This window comes from Pinus tabuliformis, chromosome 6, assembly GCF_031772625.1.
Source record: "Pinus tabuliformis cultivar Carrire ecotype Pingquan chromosome 6, CPIR1, whole genome shotgun sequence".
Lineage (NCBI taxonomy): Eukaryota > Viridiplantae > Streptophyta > Pinopsida > Pinales > Pinaceae > Pinus > Pinus tabuliformis.
In genome coordinates this window covers 496707253-496730316 of record NC_142292.1, presented here as the reverse complement: position 1 = coordinate 496730316, position 23064 = coordinate 496707253, and positions in this window count along the sequence as shown.

Below are 23064 nucleotides of genomic sequence, written 5' to 3'. Positions count from 1 at the left end.
TTTCCCCTATTGTTGCTAATCTGTTTATGGAAGATTTTGAGTCCAAGGCTCTGAACTCTTCCCGGCTCCTACCTAAGCATTGGAGGAGGTATGTGGATGACACCAATGTCATCTGGTCTCATGGCCAGGTTGAGCTTGATCTCTTCTTTGATCATCTCAACAGGCAATCCTCAGCCATTAAGTTCACTAAGGAGCAGGAGGTAGATGGATGCCTTCCTTTCCTTGATATTCTTATTTCTAGGAATGATAATGGTTCCCTCGCCCATCGAGTTTTCCGGAAGAAAACTCATATGGAGCAGTATCTTCATGCCAGTTCCCACCATTTCCCGGCTCAGAAGATGGGTGTCCTTAGTACCCTTGCTACTCGGGCCCTGAGGATCTCGAACAAGAAGAGCTTTGAGAAAGAAAAATCCCATCTGCTGGATGTCTTTGCGGAGAATGGTTATAGTAGATACATGGGTCAAAGGGCTTTCCTTAAAGCTTCCAGGAATTCTCTGACTAAAAGAGAACCTAGAGATCGTATTCCAGGTGTCCATCTTCCTTATGTTCAAGGGACCACTGATAGAATTGGCAGGATTCTCAGGAGGCACAGTGTCCCTGTGACCTTTAGGCCCCTAAACACTATTCGTATGTCCCTCAGATCAGTGAAGGATCCTATCGACCCTAAGGATATGAAGGGCGTTTATATGATCCCTTGTTACTGTGGGACCCCCTATATTGGGGAGACTGGTCGTTCCATTAATCAGAGGATTAGCGAGCACGCAGCGGATATTAAGCATAGGAGAGCTAAGTCTTCCGCTTTGGCTAAACATGCTGAGAAAACCAATCATCATGTTTGTATTGAAGAGGCCAGTGTTATTGCTAAGGTTTCGCATTTCCACCATCGAAAATTCAGGGAAGCACTTGAGATTGAAAAGAGACCAAGCAATCTCAATAGAGATGATGGATGGAAAGTCAGTAGGTGTTGGGTCCCTGCCCTCTCATCCTAGTTGTTTTTTCGTCCTCTTTGGTTTTTTGTCGTTTTTCTTTATTTGTTCTTTTACTATTATTTTAGTTTTTATTTTATGTTATTTATTTTAATTTATTTATATATATATATATATATATATATATATATATATATATATATATATATATATATATATATATTATATATATATTATATTATATATAAATTTTATTTATTTATTTATTTATTTATTTTTTTTTATTTCTATTTATTTTATTTTATTTTTATTATTTTTATTTGTATTTATATTTTTTGAGTGTTATTTTAATTTTAGTGTGATTTCTATTTATTGTTTTCTCCTTTCTTTCTATTTCTTCTGATATTTTAAGGCCCTCTTATTTTGAGGTCCCTCTTATAACTAATTTTGTTCCTTATATGTTTAACTAATAGGGTCCTTTTTGACCTTTTTGTATACATGATACTTATAAATAATATTATTTTATTTATTCTTTATATTCTATTGAGGCAATTACCTTTTTCATAAGGTCATTTTCCTATTAACTTACGGTTATTAACTTTGATTTCTAACTTAATTTCCTTTGATTTATTAATGATATTTAAATAAAATTATTATTTTCATATTAATAAAATGTAAATAAAATTATTATTTTAGGTCATTTATTTAGCAAACTTCCCTTTAAATTATTAATCAACTTATAATTTTTAATGATTCTTTTAATTATACATTCTATTGAGGCTTTTACCTTTTTCATAGGGTCATGTATTTAACTAATTTTCCCCTAACTTATGATAATTAACTTTGATTTTCTAACTTAATTACCTTTTATCTATTAATAAAAATTTAAATAAAATTATTATTATTTTTATTAATTAAATTTAAATAAAATTATTACTTTCTATATTACTTTTTAGGTATTCTATTATTTTAAGGCCATTTATTCAACTAACTTTCCTTTAAATTATTAATTAACCTATAATTTTTTATAATTAAACAATTATAATAATTTTGACCCTTGTCCTTGAGTCAAACTAGCCGTTAGAAAGGATAGCTGTTGGAGGCTCCGCTTAGTCTATTTAACATGATGAGCTTGATCTGTTTCTTCAACTTGTCCTGACGATGAACCACACTGGTTGGTTCGAAACGCGTCGAAAAATGATATTCCATGTGATTTTTGCCGAAGAATATTTCTTAACTTGATATGGATCACAGAAGCCTAATCTCTATAACATGAAAAATATTTGAGCAACTTGTAAATGCACATAAGGAAGTCGTGACTTTTGACAACCTAGTGAGTTATCCCATTTCAGTTGGATCTCAACAAATTGACAGGAGCACATTAGAACTTCCTAGGACACAAAGTGCATTTGTTAGAGAAAAAAGTATAGCAAATATTTCCTTTAACATAGGGAAATTGATTGAAGAGGAAGAGAAGGAAATTGGAGATATAGGATTGTAGAAATATTGTGATTAGTAGAAGGGGGAGTTACTCTTCTTTTGTGTTGTAATATCACAAGGATCTTATGTTGTTTTCCAAGTAGGATCCAACTATTGGTTTGTATCAGCGATCCTAAATCAAAATATTGATAAAGGGATTTTAGTAGGAGTATGCGTGCATTTCATTATGTAGTGGAGATTTTGTTTATGGGAGAGCTCAAATTATTTTGTTTTTGATCTCGCAAGCTTCAAAGGTTTTTTTTCTCTGGAATGATAAATTCAATATTTAGGGCACCCATGGTCTTTTTGGACACCACACTTGTATGAATAATTCTAATCTGGGTAAGAAAACACTCCTTAGATGATTCTCTTTAATCAATTTCAAATTTGATCTCATAGGAATTATATTTCTCATATCGTCAGTCACATGGAAATTTTTGGTGGTTGTCATTTCAATGATATTTATCACTAGATGGATCCAATTAAGGATTCCTTCCATTTGTCTCGATATTTTACATTAGAAAATTGTACAACTATTTATATTTTGTCTCTTTGTCTATCAATATGAGTAGATGTATTATCTAGCTTTTGGAAGGGAGTTAGCAAGGATCAATGACACTACTAAAAAAACATTAATGAACAATGTTGTTGAAATATCATTAGGTGTGGTAACAATCAGAGAATTTAACATGGTAGAAATATTCAAGGAAAAGAATTTTAATCTTTTTGATACATATGCAAGTTTTTTTTCACACTAATCCTACTATGGAAGGGTTGATCTGTAGGTTCATGATATATATATATATATATATATATATATATATATATATATATATATATATATATATATATATATATATATATATATATACATATATATACACATATATATATCATATATATATATACATATATACATACATATACATACATATATACATATATACATATATACATACATATATATATATATATATATATATATATATATATATATATATATATATATATATATATATATATATATATATATATATATATATATATATCATGAACAAGAAATGGTAAAATGACTCTTATTTCAACTCATCAAACTAGTTGGAGCAACATTTTTGGTCGATGGTTGAGGCATTTTCATTGTAGGCCTTCATGATCTGAGGTCAAAGATTAGTATCATTCCTCAAGAGCTAATGCTCTGCAAGGGGACAATAAGAAGTAATTTGGATCCCCCTTTGGCTTATATTCAGATCATGAAATTTGGGAGGTAATGTTTATAATATCCTGGCAATTAGATTTACTCATTTATCAAGACTAGATAACCTTGCATATGTGTGTGTGTGTGAATATGAATTTATTTGAAATGTTAACTTGATCTCCAAGCATTTGCACTCTTTTTTGTTAGGTTTTCTAATGTTTGTAAGAGAAGGCCTTACAAAAATGTCAAATGGGAAAGTCCTTTGAAGACATACTAAACCGACTTGATTCTACTAGTCATACATGTTTCTTTGTCCTTTGAGTTCATTTGTTGTAGTATGTTCATTTTTATATCAAGCGAGAATAAATAAAAATAAATGAATATGGTTGTTTTGAAAACAAAATCTGATTACCCCCTCAACCATTAGCCAAAAAAAAATTGGGTTTAACTACAAATACTAATTAAGTTCAATAAGCTCAAACAAAATCTAGAGCATTTGCATAGAATAGTGGTCACATATTCTCCATACCTGTAATGCATTTATTTGTATCCTTTTTACACTGAGTGATGAGGGAGAGAATATGAGTTTTGTTCAAAGGAAACTCTTTTTCTTAAGTTGTGTTCTTCTTGATCATAACCAAATTCTAGTTATAGATGAAGCAACTGTCTCCATCGAATCTACCACATACACACTTCTTTAGAATGTTATTAGACATGAATTTTCGAATTGTACTGTAATAACACTTGCTCATAATCATTAACTATGACACAGTTTTGATCCTATCTGATGGTGTAATTGAATGATGTTCTTATTATTATAATGTATTCATTCAATCACTAAAGATTTAACCTTAATAGGTTTTTCATGGGTTTCTTGCAACACTATAGCTATTTTCTCTTTCTTGATTTAACCTAGTCAGAACCTCTTCTTGGTATCTCACGCTACACAAAGTAGTCTTTCCCTCGACAAATGGGAAGGAAATGAAAATATGTAACTTTCAAAAATATATTCCAACAAGGAATCATGGATAAGGAAATAACATTAAAATTGAAACACTAATACCCATATAGATAAAGTGTTTAAAGGATATAGATTTGGGGTTATTACTTCGAAATACATCTCTGAGACTATGATGAATTAATTCATGCCATGTCATATAAACCTAAGTATCTATTACCCCTCATATTAAAAATGGTAAAAATAAAATACCATGAGGAACACCGTCAATCAAAACCTTGAAGAAGGAAAAAAAGTGGGGATTATTACTAACAAAACCAAATGCATAGATAAAATACCCATTGAACCAGGTAAAGGTAAGATGACATGGGCAAATTTTAGATATATGGGGTTAATCCAAATCTCATTATTCAACATGCAAGAAAAACCACAGGAATGGTAGTTAACAAAACAACATTGGAAAAAAATTTAATAATGCACTAGACAAACCCTCGATACCTCTTTTAAACATAGAAGAATTTGAAGAAATGGTAAAATTGTTTACCAATGAATATTTGGGTGGGTTATGCCACAGGAAGGAAGGAATTTCATTCCATTCACTAGGAGAAAACCATAATCACATTTCCACATAAAGAAAACTCTAGTCTAGTGCTGTAAAACCCTCGGCAATGGAGAAAGAACAATGGGAAATGAAGGGAAAAATAGTAGTCAATCCCATCATGTGATCAACTCATAAATAGAGACTATTAGTTATTTTTTCTCTAGGAGCACCTAGAACATCCACCTCTACTCTAATTTTTAATCTAAAATAATTTAAAATATTAAAATAATAATTTAATATAAAAAAAAAATAATTGAGACAAAATAATAATTTTATGATGAAATGATAATTTTGTGTAATTAAATGTCTTAAACACCCCTTTGGTGTAATAGTGCAAGCATAAATCCTAGTTTAACAATAACATGACATTTTAATGAAATGACATCTAATCCTTTAATCAAAGTTTATTACAACATTCATGGTAGAAAAATAGGTCATAGTATTTCATTTACCTGTGTGGGTGAATGACTCTTATAACAATTATCTCTTCATTGTTTGAACTAATGATTAAATATTTTTTTTAAGCAAATGAAAACTATGCAATTAGATAGAGTTTTCCAATCACTGTCTATTGTAGTTTCATTGATAGAAATCTAGGTCATAGTGCTTCATCTATCTCTATAGCTAGATAAAGCTTATGGTAGTGCTTTGTTCACCACTTTGATCTATGCTGAGAGATCAAATCTAAGTTTTTACTAAAGAAAAACTTCAAATAAATACAATGCATTTTAATTATAAATTGAAATAAATTTGAATTATACACAAAATATATTCAAGAATGCATATAAATATTTACTAATAATATAGTTTGCATTGTTAAAAAGGAGAATATTTACATACACAAAAATTTGTACAAACAATAAGTGGCATGAATGAGAGTGTTGTGGCCCTCCAAATTTGGCACATGCACAAAGATGAGTCTATAGTCTATTGAAGCTTGAAATAAATATATTAAATATATAAAACTAAGTTATAAAGAGCTAAAATATTTTTTTGATATGCTATTACCATCTTCATCTTGTTCTTCTAGTAGTATATCTATAAATTTCTAAATCTAACAATAAAGTATAGAATTCCTTGTCAGCCATATCATCAAAATAAATCTCTCTTTATTCTTAGCTAAATCGAGACCGATAATGAGTAATATTAGCCCAGGATTCAACTTCTAGAAACAAAACAAAAATCATATCCTAAAAATTGTGTGATTCCCTGATGAAGTATTACATTGACCTCTGTGTTAACTAGTTGATTACAAATATTCTTCCAAGAATATAATATGAGTCAAACCATTTGATGAATTCTAATTTCAAAACTCTTATGGTAATTGTTTCTATGAACAGCTGCAACTATCTCAATAGATGATGATTTACTAAAAAAAATATTGAAATCACTAATAAAAAACAAAATTTTGACACAATTATTTTGTTAATCTTGCAATTTAAAAATAAAATACCAAAATACCTTATATTTCTTTTTATGTCTTTAATGTGCACAAACTTGGCTAAAAATTGTTGGAAATGTGACAAAAATAGGGAAAAGAGGATTGAAATAGCTATAGTTTTAAGTGCATATTAGCAATAAAACCCACTAACATTTTAGCCACCATTCTCTAACACACAAAGGCTTGAAATAAACCCTCACTATAAGGATGAAGAATGGAACCAGGCTTCAAAGAAACCCATGTTGGAAAGAGCAAGAATAGAGCCGCGATTGAGAAAAACCATGTGGTATGCATGAAAGCCCTTAAAATGACAGGATGCCCTTTGTTTATAGTGCTTTCATAGTGTAAGGGGCATAAACTAACACCATAATCACCTTGGTACTAAAATTGTAGGTGACTTGCTAGTGCTCAAAGAGTTTTGAGAGATTGTGAAGGGTTTTCTTTAGCATTATGAAGAGCTTGTAAGGGTATATCTTTTTTATTGTTATCTAAAACTAAAATTCAAGAAAAAGAAAGAGATCATTGTTATTGCAGAGATATTGTATATCTATATCTTAGGTCAAATTTTTTATGAAGATGAATCCTCTCAGCTTCACCATTGGCATGGTGATTCTAGCAAGGAAAACTATAGAGAATGATCTAGAAATATCAAGCATGTTATCATTTTCAATTATTTTTGGGATGATATCTAAGTAGGAAAAGATGACAACATGCCTTAGAAGCCTATGTTCGACAAGCAGCTAGCCATGTGGAAAAGTAAAGACAATAAAGCCTATGCATTGATTGTTGCATTAGTAAGTGAAGAGTTAAGATGTCATATTATTTGTATCATAGATTCTTATGGTGCTCTAAATAAATTAGAAGATTTTTATGATTCATACTTAGAATTGGATCTTGTGCAACTACTGGTAAAACTTTATAACCTATAGTTGAAGAATGATGATTGCATGGCCTTGGCTTCTAAGATCAAAGCCATTATACATGAAATAGATATCACTAGAGTAAAAAATAGACCTTCCTCCAACAAACATTGAGATAACCAAACTCGTACCATGAGTTATTTATCGAAAAATATATGGAATACAATAAAGTAATCCATTGAGGATAAATAATATAATAAGTAATGTCTAAGAAAACAAAATGATGGAATATAATGAGGGTGCCCATGATATTTATACTTAGATGAGATTCCCTTTCATGAATATTCATATCCTTTGATTATATTAACTATTATTAATTATTTATGAATTATTTATTTATATTGTTTTATATGTTTATGTTCATAACATTCCCTTGACTTGTAGAAATGCATTGTCCTCAAAGAATAATTATGGAAAGGATTGATGTAATTTTTCCTAGGTTTTAATGTTTTTTCATTACTTTGTATGCTTGGAGTTGTCATCTTTGAATATACAAGAATATGCAAAAAGATTAGTGCTGAAAAAAATTGTCAAGCTGAAAAGTGATCTAACCATCCCAATCCAATCTTCTATGGAACTTTCCAGTTAGTTAATACCCAAAATGATTTTTTATTATAAGACTCAATTTCATTGGTATAAATATTCTTCAAAACATAAATTAATCGTTCTCTCCTGAGTGATATTGATACACTAATCGATTGAGATGTATACTCTTATAATTTGGATGTCGATAAGGAGTTGTTGTGACTTGATTTCCCCTTATCATTTTTCTGGTGATTTTTTTATTTAATTTAGGTATAAGATTTTACTTATGCATTAATGTTGTTTGATTGATCCCTACATCTTTACTTGGAATTTCCTTTTCTTATACTACAAAATTTGAGTACGTCATCACTTCAATTGGATTAGGATTTTTATAATTCATGATATTATTTGTTATATTTTCTTCAATTTGGATTGTTGATTTTGAAGACTTTGATGCATATTTTGTTATACGTTCTTTTAGTTTCTTCTCCAAATATCTCTTATCATTTCTAAGTTTCTTGTTTTTTATAAGAATAATTTAATTATAATGCCAGAGACATGAAATTTCTTAAGCTTCTGACTCATCAATTTTATTTTTAATGTTTTGAGATTCATGCTTCTCATTTTTTAATGTTCTAATTTCACCTATTAACTTTTTATTAACTCTATTCAAGTGAGAATTGTTTTCATCCTATTTTGATAAGATTTCACTTAGTTTTTTCTCAATATCTTCCTTTTCTTGTTCTAATTTTTCTTCATACAATTGGTCTTGGTGAATTGTGCAATAAATTTTTTACTGTGATAATTTAAATAAAAAAATTATTCATTTTTATCTATGGTAACTTCGCTAAATTCCTTTTTCATCTTTGATGTTGACTTTTTAACTTCTTCATTGATCACATTTGATATATTTTTCAGGTCCTTTGATAAAGGTACTATTGAATATGACTTCACTGTAATGTCCCGAAGTGTCACCTTCTTCTTCTTATTGGGGAATGTCACTTTGTGTTTAATATAAAGGAATCTAGAATTCCAAACCATGGTAAACCAAGATTAATATCAATCTCTTCTTTGCACATAGTTGTAACACAAAATTGTGATACATATTCATAATCATCAATTATCACTTGCTAATCTTTGATTTCATAATATTTCTCGAGAGAAATATCTTCCCTTTCACCTATATTTGGTTTTGGAATTGATAATTGACTTTCCAAATTAACATTGATGTAATTTCCTTCTCTTTCATGCTGATAATGATAGTAATTTATTTTCCTTGGATACTCCCTTTTAATGTAAACAAACCAAGACATGCCATTGTAAAATATTTATAAGAGAATCTCCCTTACATCATTTTTGAATTATCCATTTTAGTCTTGAATAATTATATATATATATATATTTGTAGGATGGTGGGTCATTACATTATTCATATATATATATATATATATATATATATATATATATATATATATATATATATATATATATATATATATATAGAGGATGGTGGGTTATTACATATTACATTTGTTTATATTTTTCACCCAAGGAGGATTTGAACCCAAAACCTCGGGGGACCAAAGTCCTCGCTCACATAACCATCGCTAGTCAAGATGCCTCACCTAGTCAAATAATTAAATAATTTATAACTTGTGAAATTGCGTTATTATTATTATTTAAATTTTCTAATTATTCTTTTGTCTTTATAATTTTTTTCAGCTCTCATCACTTATTGGACCTTCTTATTAATAATAAAGATATTTTAAAGTAAGTTAAAATTATTTTAATCTTTCACTTTACATATCGAATAAAATTTTCTAAAGATGGTATTTACTTGATATGTTATATGAGGTTGTGTATTTTTATATAATATTTTCTTTAAATAAAGAAACCTTAATTTATTTCCCAAACATCACAACACTGACTCGAACATGGAATTGTACTAAAGGATTGATTCTAATCGTAAAATTTCAAAATGATAATCTCAGGGCTTTCCAAAACTTCCATTTTTTATCCTTGTGGTATATTTTTGAAACTCATTCAAAAAAAGTTGCAAACTCTACTTTCTTTAGTTCTCAAAAATCGTTGAATTTATTTCATACTCCACCCAAAGCTTTGCGACACTTCTTTGAAAATACCTTAGGCCAACTTAGGGCCATTGAGTGTATGATTCTATATAAATGTGAGAGTAAAAACAACTACTAGCGACATGATCATCTTAAAAAAAAAAAGATTCATTTACTAATTACCATTAAATTTTCCTTGTAATTTTAATAACCTAAGCGACTGCTATTAGAGGCAATTGTGGGTTCTTTCGCTAGCTTATAATGAGTGAAAAACACATTTTTTTCCACAGTTGAAGGGCTACATGGCAAATTTTTTCTTCGCTTAACATTATTCCCTTTGGATATATGTGATGACCTACATGATGAGACAATTTTAGTTCTATATAAGGGTTGTTAATTATGATGTCTTACCATATCCACTAATTTCAAATGGAAACTATAATTATTCTTTGATCCAATCTATTCAGTGGTTGTTCCTCTTCCTATATGAATTTTGTAAATTTGGAATAATATCTTATTTTATGTTGTTATCAATTCTATGTCCGACACATCATTTTTTCTCTTTGTCCTGATATTTTATAGAAAAACAACTGTGATATCACAATTATTGAAGCATTAGAACTTGCCCTAAGGATGTACTCATTAATTTTGAATTATTTAGTAGTTCTTTATGAATCTTAGATGTATGGAAACAAATTATTAACGAAACTACAATGTGTGGCTGGAAAATGATATTTATCAACAATTATTTTCAAACCTTAAAGAACATGTTATCACAAAAGAATGAATTTCATTAAGCACTTATTTTCATACAAAATAAATAGAGTTTTCTAAATGGCCAAGGGATAACTTGTGGTCAAAGACCTGGGAAATGTAGAGAAAATATAATTGAAAGAATGATTTTGACCAAGGGTCAGTTTAGACAAATCCTGATAAGTAGCAAGGCCAAAGGTCAAGGTTAGAAGTGAAGTTCTAATACCAAATGAGATAGAAAAAATTGGCTCATGAATTAGTTATCCAAAAATAAATGGAATATAATCAAGGAATGCATTTAGGATAAACAATATATTAAGAAATGAATGAGAGAAAATGATATGATGGAATATAGTGAGAGTACCAATGGTATATATACAAAGGTAGGATGACCCTTCATGAATAGTCATGTCCTTTAGGACATATCACTCATTATATTTATTATTTTGATTTTTATGAATTATTTAGTTATATAATTCTCTATATTTATGTTGATGACAATCTTCATCAAGGTCCTCTACCCTACGCACTCTCACGAACTTCAATCCTTACGAGCTAGTGACCAACTAAGGTCTATTTATTTATCCTTCAAATCTACAAAGAAATTTGTTGTCCCTTGTGCACATTTGACAATAAGGTCATTCCATTAAAAAATTTGATGGAAAAGTATAGATAATGAAGTCTTCTCACAACTTGGTCATCATAACTAGAGTGCAAGAAGAAACATGTTGAAGATGAAATGAACATCTACCTAGACACATAATTCTACAGCTCACTCTCATCAAAATGAGGGTACATTACCATCTAATTTTCTATTGCATGCTATATTTGGACATATTAATTATGGAAATCTTTATTTAATGAAAAAGATGGGGTTTTTAGTTTTCCTAATATTCCTAGGAAACTAAAGAAATGTGATACTTGTATATTTGTAAAATATAACAAACAAATATTTCATGTTTCCACTTCAAGAGCATGTTCAAAACTTGGAATTGTACATTCTGATTTTTATGTTCTTTATCTCAATGGAAAGTGGTACCCACCCATGGTATTTACCCATGATATTCACCCATGTTATTCACCTATGGTATTGAATGATGTAACTTAATAAGGCACTGAGAATATTATAAATAACTTGCATCACCTTAGAAAATGAGAAATTGGTTCTCCATAATGTAATTGTAAATGTGTCTTCTTCTCAAATTAATAAAGAATTAGTTTTTTTGAAATACCATTGATCTAGATATTGGGGAATAAGACCCAAGAACCATGAATGCTAAGAGAGGAGTATAGAGAACACATAGATTTTTCATGAAACTAAGAATGAGAACAATGATAAAATATTTTTTGAACTAAATACATCCCAACAAAACAATGTGCAACACTTGAAAATAAAGAGAGATATAAAAAATCAATTCTTTATTAATTTGAGAAGAAGACCCAATTAAAATTACATTATGGAGGACCAATCTGACCTTTTGCAAGGTGAGGCCTGTTAGTTATAGTATTCTCAATGCATCCTTAAGTTACATTAGTGAATACATGGGTAGGTACCACTTTCCATTGGGATCAAGCCCCGTGCATATTCTATCTAGTAATGGAAATAAATATATGATGAGTTTTATTGATAATTACACTAGGATGTATTAGGTGTACCTGCTGAAAGATTCAACATCAAACCACTTTTCTATGCAATCCTCAACAAAATGGTGTTGTTGAAAGAATAAACAAGACTATCTATAATGGTTCAATCTATAATGTTTTTCAAAACTGTAAAGTTGGTGTTTTGGGATGATGAAGTTTTGTGTGTACTGTATGTGAGAAAAGTATTTCCATATCACTCTATTTGAAATAATACTCATTATGAAATGTGGCATAGACACATTCATTTTATGATACATCTCAAGGTATTTAGTTCCAACTATTATGCTTTGATTCCTAAGGAGAAAAGAAACAAGATTTATGAATGGTGTCATAAATGCATTTTCTAGGGATATTCAATTACCACCAATGCATATCATATTTATGATGAGGTAAACAACAAGTTTATCCTTTCTAGAGATGTAATTTTTCTTCAATATTCCAAGACTAGCAAAACTATTGAGTGGTGTCTTGAACATCTAGATAAATTCATTCATGAAAATGCATATCATGAAATTGATAATGATATTCCATATATTTAATGGAGGATCGCTATATTGGATCAATCTTTGGAATCTCCTTTTGAGGCACCATCTTCCCCTTCATGAAGCTTTGACCACTTCTTTATATTAGGAAGATCCTTTCAATAATGAGATTGGGAGGATTGGAAGGTTGAATCTTAATGCAAAACCATCTTAGTAAATAGAGCAAATTGGAACATATTGAAATGTTCCACCACAATGGCTTATCAAAACACTTGAAAGTATCCATCGTGATGAGGTCAAAAAATAAGAACCATAGATTCCACCACACAAGATGGAGGTGTAGATAATTCCAATTCAGGTGATGTAGGTGATATAGATTTTTCATATGATTTTGAATTAACTTTATTTAATAATTTTGAACTAACTTTCTTTAAAGAAGCTAGTACTCATGATGAGTGGAAAGAACTGATGTAGGAGTATGATGATCTCATCAAGAACGTGACATGGAAGTTGGTGGAGCATCCATTATGAACAAAACCAATTGGTTAGAAGTGGGTCTACAAGGACAAGGACAAAATAAATGCCTCAATTGAAAATCACAAAGGTCTTATAGAAAAAGGATTACATAGAAGGAAGGTGTTCATTACAATGAAACACATTCCCATACAACAAAATGGGCCACCATGTGGACTCTATTTTTCTTGGTAGCACAAAATCAATGGAAATTCCATTAAATGGATGTAAATACTACTTTCTTGAATGGATAACTAAAATATAATACCTTCATCTCTCAATCAAAGGGTTTCATTGTGAAGGGACGTGGAAAAAAAGTATGTAAATGCATCAAATTCTTATATGGCCCGAAACCTGCATCATGGCACTCATATGAAAAGTTAACCAAACATCATCTCAAATGTAATTTCAAACTTGCATCCTAATCTTACAACCTTGTTTGTCAAGAATATTCGAAAAAACTATTTTATATCTCATTGTGTATGTAGATGATCTAGTGATGATAGATAAAAATGAGGTTTATAGTACATCCATTGAGAAAGAGTTGAAGGAGGGCTTTGACATGACATATTTGGGACATCTTCACTACTACTTGGTCATTGAAGTGACTCAACATCCATAGTACATATTGATTTCCCAAAAGAAGCAATTTGTAGAATTGTTCAATAGGTTTATCAGGGTTGAAAGAAACCCTCAATTTACTCCAATCGAATAAAATTTGAAGCTCACATTAAAAAAAAAAAAGAAGAAGAGAGAATGAATTTGTGGATGCAATCAAATATATATAGTTTATGGGAAGTCTTATTTACCTCACCACCATTGGACCTAATATTTAATTTTTTGTTTGAATTCTTTCTAGGTTGTTTGAAGATCCTTGTATAGGACATTGGTGCTACATAAAGAATTTTGAAATCCATAAAGGAAAATCATGATGTTGGACTAAAGTATTCTAATATGAATGACTTTAGCTTCATTGGATATGATGGGGCCAGCCCACGTGGTCCCGCCTTGTCTCTGCTTATGTGGACTTTACGTTATGAACTGGACTCTGTACGCTTTGATTTGGAATTAATTCCAGTTTGATATGCAATCAACTTGCATGTACCATCCCCGTCTCTTCGGTGGACACCTGTTCCCCTCAGAATCCTAGCAAACCCTGCCTTGATTTTGTCACTCTATTCGCGCCCTTGGCTCATTACTATCTCTCGGTGGTTGGTTTCGGTGGTCTCTGCGTTATTTTGGTTCTGCTCGTGGTTATTCGGTCTGCGTCGAAACCCTATGTGGTTCCGCCTGTTCTGTAGTGAATATTTGAGAGCTTGACTGTGCTTGGTCATTCCTGATTTGGTTGGTCTGTCCGGCTACGGGTTTCCTTGGTAAGTTATCACTGTTTCATCGTATGCTCGTTTCATTTTCTTTGTCTGTTTGCTTTGGCACCGTCTGGGTTGGTCTTTCTTGGCACTCCTTTATGCTTCGTTGTTACGGCTCAATGGTGCTCTGTTTGCTCTTAGCTTTGACAATCTCCCAGGTTGGTGAATCTCCGGGGTCTACCCTTTCCGGCTCTCGGCTATTCGAAAAGGTATGTCCACGTTCTATGCTGTAATTACTTCACCACGACTTATTCAGTTGTTAATGGTTTCGGCCCCTCTGTGAGCAGGGCTCTCTGGTTTAGGGATTGCTTGCCTGCGGTAACGGTTCACTCTCAGGTATGGTCGCCTCCTTTCACTCGTTCTCTGTGGTTTTATCTTCTGGCTTTACGGCTCCAACTCTCTTTTAAAAGTTAAACAAACACTAACCTTTCGCCCCTGGTGCCTTTTATAGGTGTGGCCGTCCTCTGTTTCGTTGGCGATGGCTCTCGTCGACTGTGTGGTCTTTTTCCCGGGTAGTCTTGCTCTTATTTTCTTATCTGCATTTGGTTCTGGTCTTTGTCATGGACTCTGGTTACTGGTTATGGAAAGTGTCTGGTCCTTAGTCGTGGTTAGGGTTTCTAGACTTATAAACCCTTGGCCGCAAGTTAAGTAGGGTTTCGGTAACTGCAGCAATGTTGTTAGGTTGTGCTGAATGAACGGTTCGTTGTAACTCTATGTTGAGATAATATGTTGTAAAGAATTAAATGGAAAGGAAACTCATGAACTGTCGACTCTGTTTGCTTACCTGGTGACTGTGTTTGTCTGGTATGAACCCGCAGTGGGTGCTGGTCGGTTCCACCTCTTGTATGTTTGCTGTCTTACTCTGCCAGTTCGCAGCTTGTCGAGTACTGTAATGGACTTTTGCAATATAAATAAAAGTAAATTATTAACACAGTATTTTGTATACAGTCTTTGGTACCTGAGGACGCATATAAGAATTATTTGTTTACTTGTGCACAGTAAGAAATGAAGGAAATGTATATTTATTCCTGTTACTCCTTTTTGTTTTTCTCCACTGCTGAACCCCTCTGGGTTTTCTTGCTTGCGTTTTTGTACATTGGTGCCATGCAGTTAGATAACTGCTAGTAGTTGTTCAATTTCAGTTTGGCAGTTATTACAGACATGACTTTTCTTTAATGGTTAACTGGCTTACTTGGTCTGTTCTTTACAATAGTAAATTATTGTCAGTGGCTAATAACTCTAACCACTATTATCATTCCTAATTAGAACTCATTACAATACTTAGAGTATACTGAACAGTAACTAAAAATAACAACAGATAATAATAACGAAACTAACCAAAAGAAAAAAAAACAAAACATAGGAACGAGACAGACTTGCTTTCCGTTCTGTGAACTATTTCTCGTCTCCTGTCCTTTTCAGAAACCTTGTCTGCCTTCTCTCTGTCTTCACCCTGTTGCCCAGATGCTCCTGCATCAGGCTTCTGGGGTAAAAGAGAACTCATGGCTCCGTTCCATGAGCTCCTCCACTGAGTAACCAGCCTTCTGAATCTGTGCCGCGTCGAGCCATGAGCTGTCCTCCATTGGACGGTCTCTCCACTTGACGAGGTAACGCAGATACTCCTTTCTGCGCGTCTTCTTGGCTACCTGGGTACTGAGGATTCCTTCAATTTCATGGGTCCGGGCCGAAGGTAACTGCTTCTTCCAAGGACTGCTCTCTAACTGGGTGTCCCGTTGTGGCTGTACCATACTATCATCTTCTGCCTGGGCGTGATATGGGAACAGGTCTGCCACGTTGAATATAGGTGATATGCCTATGTCAGGTGGCAGCTGAATTTCATATGCGTTGGCTGAAAACTTTCGCAGAATCTTGCATGGACCGATTTTCTTGTATTTCAACTTGTTATATGTGCCCTTAGGAAACCGTTCCCGGCGCAGGTGCGCAAGGACTTCGTCCCCAACATCAAAATGCACCTCTCGTCGCTTTGTGTCTGCGTGCTGTTTGTATTTCTGTGTGCTGTCCTGCAATCTCAATTTGACTTTTTCATGAAGTTCATTCATTGCTTCAGCAAAATCTTCCCCATCTGCACTCCTCCGTTCTAGCTGTCCCAAATCTCGCAGTTCATGTACTCCCTGAGGATGCATACCATACAAAATCTGAAATGGGCTAAATCCGGTGCTACGATTGGGCGAATCGTTATAAGCGAATTCTGCCTGGGCAAGAGCTCGATCCCATAATCGTGAATTTTCTCCAGTCAAACTTCGTAATAAGTTTCCCAAGCTCCTGTTCACCACCTCTGTCTGTCCATCAGTCTGCGGGTGATACGCAGAGCTGAAATTTAATTGCGTGCCCAACTTTTTCCACAGGGTGCGCCAAAAATGTCCTGTGAACTTCACATCCCTGTCTGAAACAATAGTTCTAGGTAAGCCATGTAATCTAACTACTTCTGTGAAAAACAGGTGTGCCACGTATGTGGCGTCACTAGTTTTCCGGCAAGGAATGAAATGAGCCATCTTCGAGAATCTGTCAACCACCACCATCACTGAATCATATCCCCGCTGCGTTCTAGGCAATCCTAGGACAAAATCAATGCTGACTGAATCCCACGGCCTGCTTGGAACAGGTAGGGGTGTGTAAAGTCCAGTGTTTTGGCTGTGTCCCTTCGCCAGTTGGCAGACTTTACACCTGGTTACATATCTCTGCACGTCCCGGCTCATTTTAGGCCAATAATAAAAATGCCGGAGCTGCTCTAAAGTCTTGTCGATGCCAAAATGTCCCGCTAGTCCACCACTATGTTTTTCTTTTACTAGATTTTCCCTCATCGAACAGTCCGGAATACATAGCTGTCCACCTCGAAACAATAATCCTTCCTGTAAATTATAATCTAACCAAGGGCTTGTATTCCTCAATACGGGATTTTGGCAAGCTTCATAAGCTTCCTTGAAGTCCGCGTCCATCTGGTACAAATCCTTCAGATGTTCAAATCCCATCACCTGTATGCTACTTTCCTGTAAGAGCAAGGCTCTTCTGCTCAAAGCATCTGCCACTTTGTTGGCTTGCCCACTTATGTGTTTTAACACAAAAGTGAAACTCTGCAAGTATTCCACCCACTTGGCATGCTTGTGGTTCAACTTGTGCTGCTGCGTTATATATTGTAATGCTGAATTATCGGAAAACAAGACGAACTCATTACCTAGTAGGTAGTGTCTCCAATGTTTTAAAGCTTGGACTACTGCATAGAACTCCTTGTCATATGACGAATACTTCTGCCGACTCTCATTTAGTTTTTCGCTAAAAAACGCCACTGGTCTGTCCTCTTGACTGAGCACGGCGCCAATAGCTGTCCCGCTTGCATCACAACGTACCTGAAAAGGTTTACTAAAATCGGGCAGCCTCAAGATCGGCCTCTCCGTTATTTTCCGCTTCAAAAGTTGGAAACTGTTTTCTGCCGCCTTAGTCCAACATAAAGGTTTACTGGCCTTTTTGATGGTCTCTAGCATCGGTGCGCGGATTTCACTGAAATTTTTAATGAATTTTCAATAAAAACTTGCTAGACCATGAAAACGACGTACCTCAAACAAATTCTTTGGTGACGGCCAACTCATGATTGTTGCAATCTTTTCCGGGTCCATCTTTAACTCATTTTCTGCAACTACAAATCCCAGATAGATCAGCTCCCTCTGCAAGAAAGTGCATTTCTTCAAATTTATCAGCAGTTTGTTCTGCTGCAGCTTCTCGAACACCTTTCGAATATGCTAAAGATGCTCTCTTTTCATTCTGCTGAAAATTAAAATATCGTCCAGATAAACTATCACGAACCTGCCAATAAATTCTTTCAACATCTCATTCATCAGCCTCATAAACGTACTAGGAGCATTACTCAACCCAAATGGCATGACCAACCATTCATACAGCCCTTCATTAGTTTTGAAGGTTGTTTTCCACTCATCTCCTTCTCTAATTCTGATCTGATGATACCCACTTTTCAGATCAATTTTTGTAAAATAAGCTGCCCCACTAAGACAGTCCATCATATCGTCCATTCTGGGCAAGGGAAACCTGTATCGAATCGTAATTTTGTTTATAGCCCGTGAATCCGTACACATTCGCCATTCTCCACCTTTCTTGGGTGCAATTACTGTTGGTACTGCACAGGGGCTCAGGCTTTCTCTGATCAGTCCCTTATCCAGCAACTCTTGCACTTGTTTGCGTACTTCCTCATTGTCCTTCAGACTCATCCTGTACGCTGCCTTGTTTGGCAAGCTTGCTCCTGGTAAAAAGTCAATGTAATGGCTGATACTCCTTTTGGGAGGCAATTTATCAGGTAACTCATCAGCCGCAATGTCTTGGAATTCTTCCAACAGCTCCTGTATTTCTTTAGGCAGTTCTGATTTTTCCAAGTTCAGCAACACTGGCTTCATCCTCCTCACCACTGCAAAATTAACTTCATTTTCCTCAACCTGTTTCACAAACTGTTTTCCTCCAATTAACAGTGCCTTTGTTCCGCTTGGTTCTGCTGTGTCTTCCTCTTTGATGGGTACAAGTGTGTGTTTGACCCCATCCTTTGTAAATTTATAACAATTTATCTTTCCATCGTGTGTCACCTTCTGGTCATACTGTCATGGTCTTCCAAGCAGTATATGGCACGCGTCCATTGGCATAATATCGCAGACCACTGTGTCGTGGTACTTGCCAATGTGGAATTCTACCTCGCATTATTCATCAACTAACAGTTGGTGGCCTTTCTGTAGCCACGACACCTTGTAAGGTGTGGGGTGCTTTAGCCGCTTCAGTCCCAGCTTTTCCACCATCTCAGTGGCAACCAAGTTGTCCATACTTCCGCTGTCTATTATCAACTTGCAGCACTTTCCGTGTGATTTACAAACTGTCCGAAACAGTGCTTTCCATTGTGTTGGTTCAGCCACCTCCTTGGCTGGTTTTAACAACACTTTATTCAAAATCAAAGCTTCCCCCATTTCCACCATGTCTTCCACCTCCCGGGGTTGTGCTTCAGCTTCCTCAGGTTGTGCAACAAGTGTTCCCCTCTGGCCTGCATGTTCTACTTCTGGACATTCGAAGGATCTGTGCCCCCATTTATGGCACCTATAGCACTGGACATTAGTCCCTCTTCCGCGGCCATTTCCCCGTCCTCGCTGATATGACCGACCTCCTCTGGTGCTTTCTCCTTTCTCTGCTGTCCCTGAAGTTTTGGAACTGCTGCCTTCCTCGATGTTCGCGGCAGTTCTTCCTCTGCTGTAGGACTGTCCTCGTCCTCAACCATTCCCTCTCCCTCTCCTGTTGTTCTGTTTTCTGTTGATTTTCTCCTCAGCCTTTACAGCACTCTGAAAGGCTTCTTCAATATTCCGGGGAGAAAGAATACTAATTTCATCCAATATTTCCATCCTCAAGCCATTTACGTACCTCGCTGTTTTTTCTGGAGTATCATCCGTATAACCAGCACATAAATTCACTCGGTAAAACTCTTCTGTATATTCTTTAACAGTCATACCCTTCTGCCTTAAATTCTGTACTCGCCGATATAACTCAACCTGGTAGTCTTTCGGCAGAAATCTGCCCTTCAATTTTGCCACCATCCTTGGCCATTTTCGTATCGGCAATTTGTTCATTCGCTTCCTGTCCGCCTGGACACTGTCCCACCATAAGAGGGCGTGCCCCTTTAATTTAGTTGCAGCGAATCTAACTCTCTTATCCTCACTGACTTCCTCATTTTCAAAATATTTATCCAGCTCGCTTATCCAGTCCAACAGGACATCTGCGGACAGACTGCCATCATAATTAGAAATCTTTGTTTTGGGTTTGCTGCTGGCTAACAAAACTGATCGCAGCAGTCTCAATTCCGGAGCTTCCTCGTCTGTAGCAGTTACTGCTTCCTCCTCACTGTCATCTCCAAGTTCCGGGTCTCTTCGCCTGCCCGCCTCCACTGCTTCCAAACGAGCTGTAAGAACTCTGATCTGTTCTCTCAATCCTTCATCTGCTCCTCTACGTGCACCTCTTCCACGTCCTCGTCTTGGTACTTCCATCTTCTACTATTTCCGCAAAACACTGCTCTGATACCACTTGATGGGGCCAGCCCACGTGGTCCCGCCTTGTCTCTGCTTATGTGGACTTTACGTTATGAACTGGACTGTGTACGCTTTGATTTGGAATTAATTCCAGTTTGATATGCAATCAACTTGCATGTACCATCCCCGTCTCTTCGGTGGACACCTGTTCTCCTCGGAATCCTAGCAAACCCTGCCTTGATTTTGTCACTCTATTCGCGCCCTTGGCTCATTACTATCTCCCGGTGGTTGGTTTCGGTGGTCTCTGCGTTATTTTGGTTCTGCTCGTGGTTATTCGGTCTGCGTCGAAACCCTATGTGGTTCCGCCTGTTCTGTAGTGAATATTTGAGAGCTTGACTGTGCTTGGTCGTTCCTGCTTTGGTTGGTCTATCCGGCTACGGGTTTCCTTGGTAAGTTATCACTGTTTCATCGTATGCTCGTTTCGTTTTCTTTGTCTGTTTGCTTTGGCACCGTCTGGGTTGGTCTTTCTTGGCACTCCTTTATGCTTCGTTGTTATGGCTCAATGGTGCTCTGTTCGCTCTCAGCTTTGACAGTCTCCCAGGTTGGTGAATCTCCGGGGTCTACCCTTTCCGGCTCTCGGCTATTCGAAAAGGTATGTCCACGTTCTATGCTGTAATTACTTCACCACAACTTATTCAGTTGTTAATGGTTTCGGCCCCTCTGTGAGCAGGGCTCTCTGGTTCAGGGATTGCTTGCCTGCGGTAATGGTTCACTCTCAGGTATGGTCGCCTCCTTTCACTCGTTCTCTGTGGTTTTATCTTCTGGCTTTACGGCTCCAACTCTCTTTTAAAAGTTAAACAAACACTAACCTTTCGCCCCTGGTGCCTTTTACAGGTGTGGCCGTCCTCTGTTTCGTTGGCGATGGCTCTCGTCGACTGTGTGGTCTTTTTCCCGGGTAGTCTTGCTCTTATTTTCTTATCTGCATTAGGTTCTGGTCTTTGTCATGGACTCTGGTTACTGGTTATGGAAAGTGTCTGGTCCTTAGTCGTGGTTAGGGTTTCTAGACTTATAAACCCTTGGCCGCAAGTTAAGTAGGGTTTTGGTAACTGCAGCAATGCTGTTAGGTTGTGCTGAATGAACGGTTCGTTGTAACTCTATGCTGAGATAATATGTTGTAAAGAATTAAATGGAAAGGAAACTCATGAACTGTCGACTCTGTTTGCTTACCTGGTGACTGTGTTTGTCTGGTATGAACCCGCAGTGGGTGCTGGTCGGTTCCACCTCTTGTATGTTTGCTGTCTTACTCTGCCAGTTCGCAGCTTGTCGAGTACTATAATGGACTTTTTCAATATAAATAAAAATAAATTATTAACACAATATTTTGTATACAGTCTTTGGTACCTGAGGACGCATATAAGAATTATTTGTTTACTTGTGCACAGTAAGAAATGAAGGAAATGTATATTTATTCCTGTTACTCCTTTTTGTTTTTCTCCGCTGCTGAACCCCTCTGGGTTTTCTTGCTTGCGTTTTTGTACATTGGTGCCATGAAGTTAGATAACTGCTGGTAGTTGTTCAATTTCAGTATGGCAGTTATTACAGACATGACTTTTCTTTAATGGTTAACTGGCTTACTTGGTCTGTTCTTTACAATAGTAAATTATTGTCAGTGGCTAATAACTCTAACCACTATTATCATTCCTAATTAGAACTCATTACAATACTTAGAGTATATTGAACAGTAACTAAAAATAACAACAGATAATAATAACGAAACTAACCAAAAGAAAAAAAAACAAAACATAGGAACGAGACAGACTTGATGTCCGTTCTGTGAACTATTTCTCGTCTCCTGTCCTTTTCAGAAACCTTGTCTGCCTTCTCTCTGTCTTCACCCTGTTGCCCAGATGCTCCTGCACCAGGATATTACGTTTTAAACTTTGATGGGGACAAAGAAAAAAAATTGTCAACTTCATGTTATCTCATGACTCTTGGATTAGCAATCATCTCACGGAGTCACATAAATAGTCAGTTCCAGTGGATTATGCAGTAGAGGAAGAATATATGGAAATTTTTGAAGATTTGCAAGAGAAACAAGTGAATTATACTCTTCATCTAGTTGACAATACTTCTATAATCAATTCAGCTAAAAATCTTAGATTCCATGA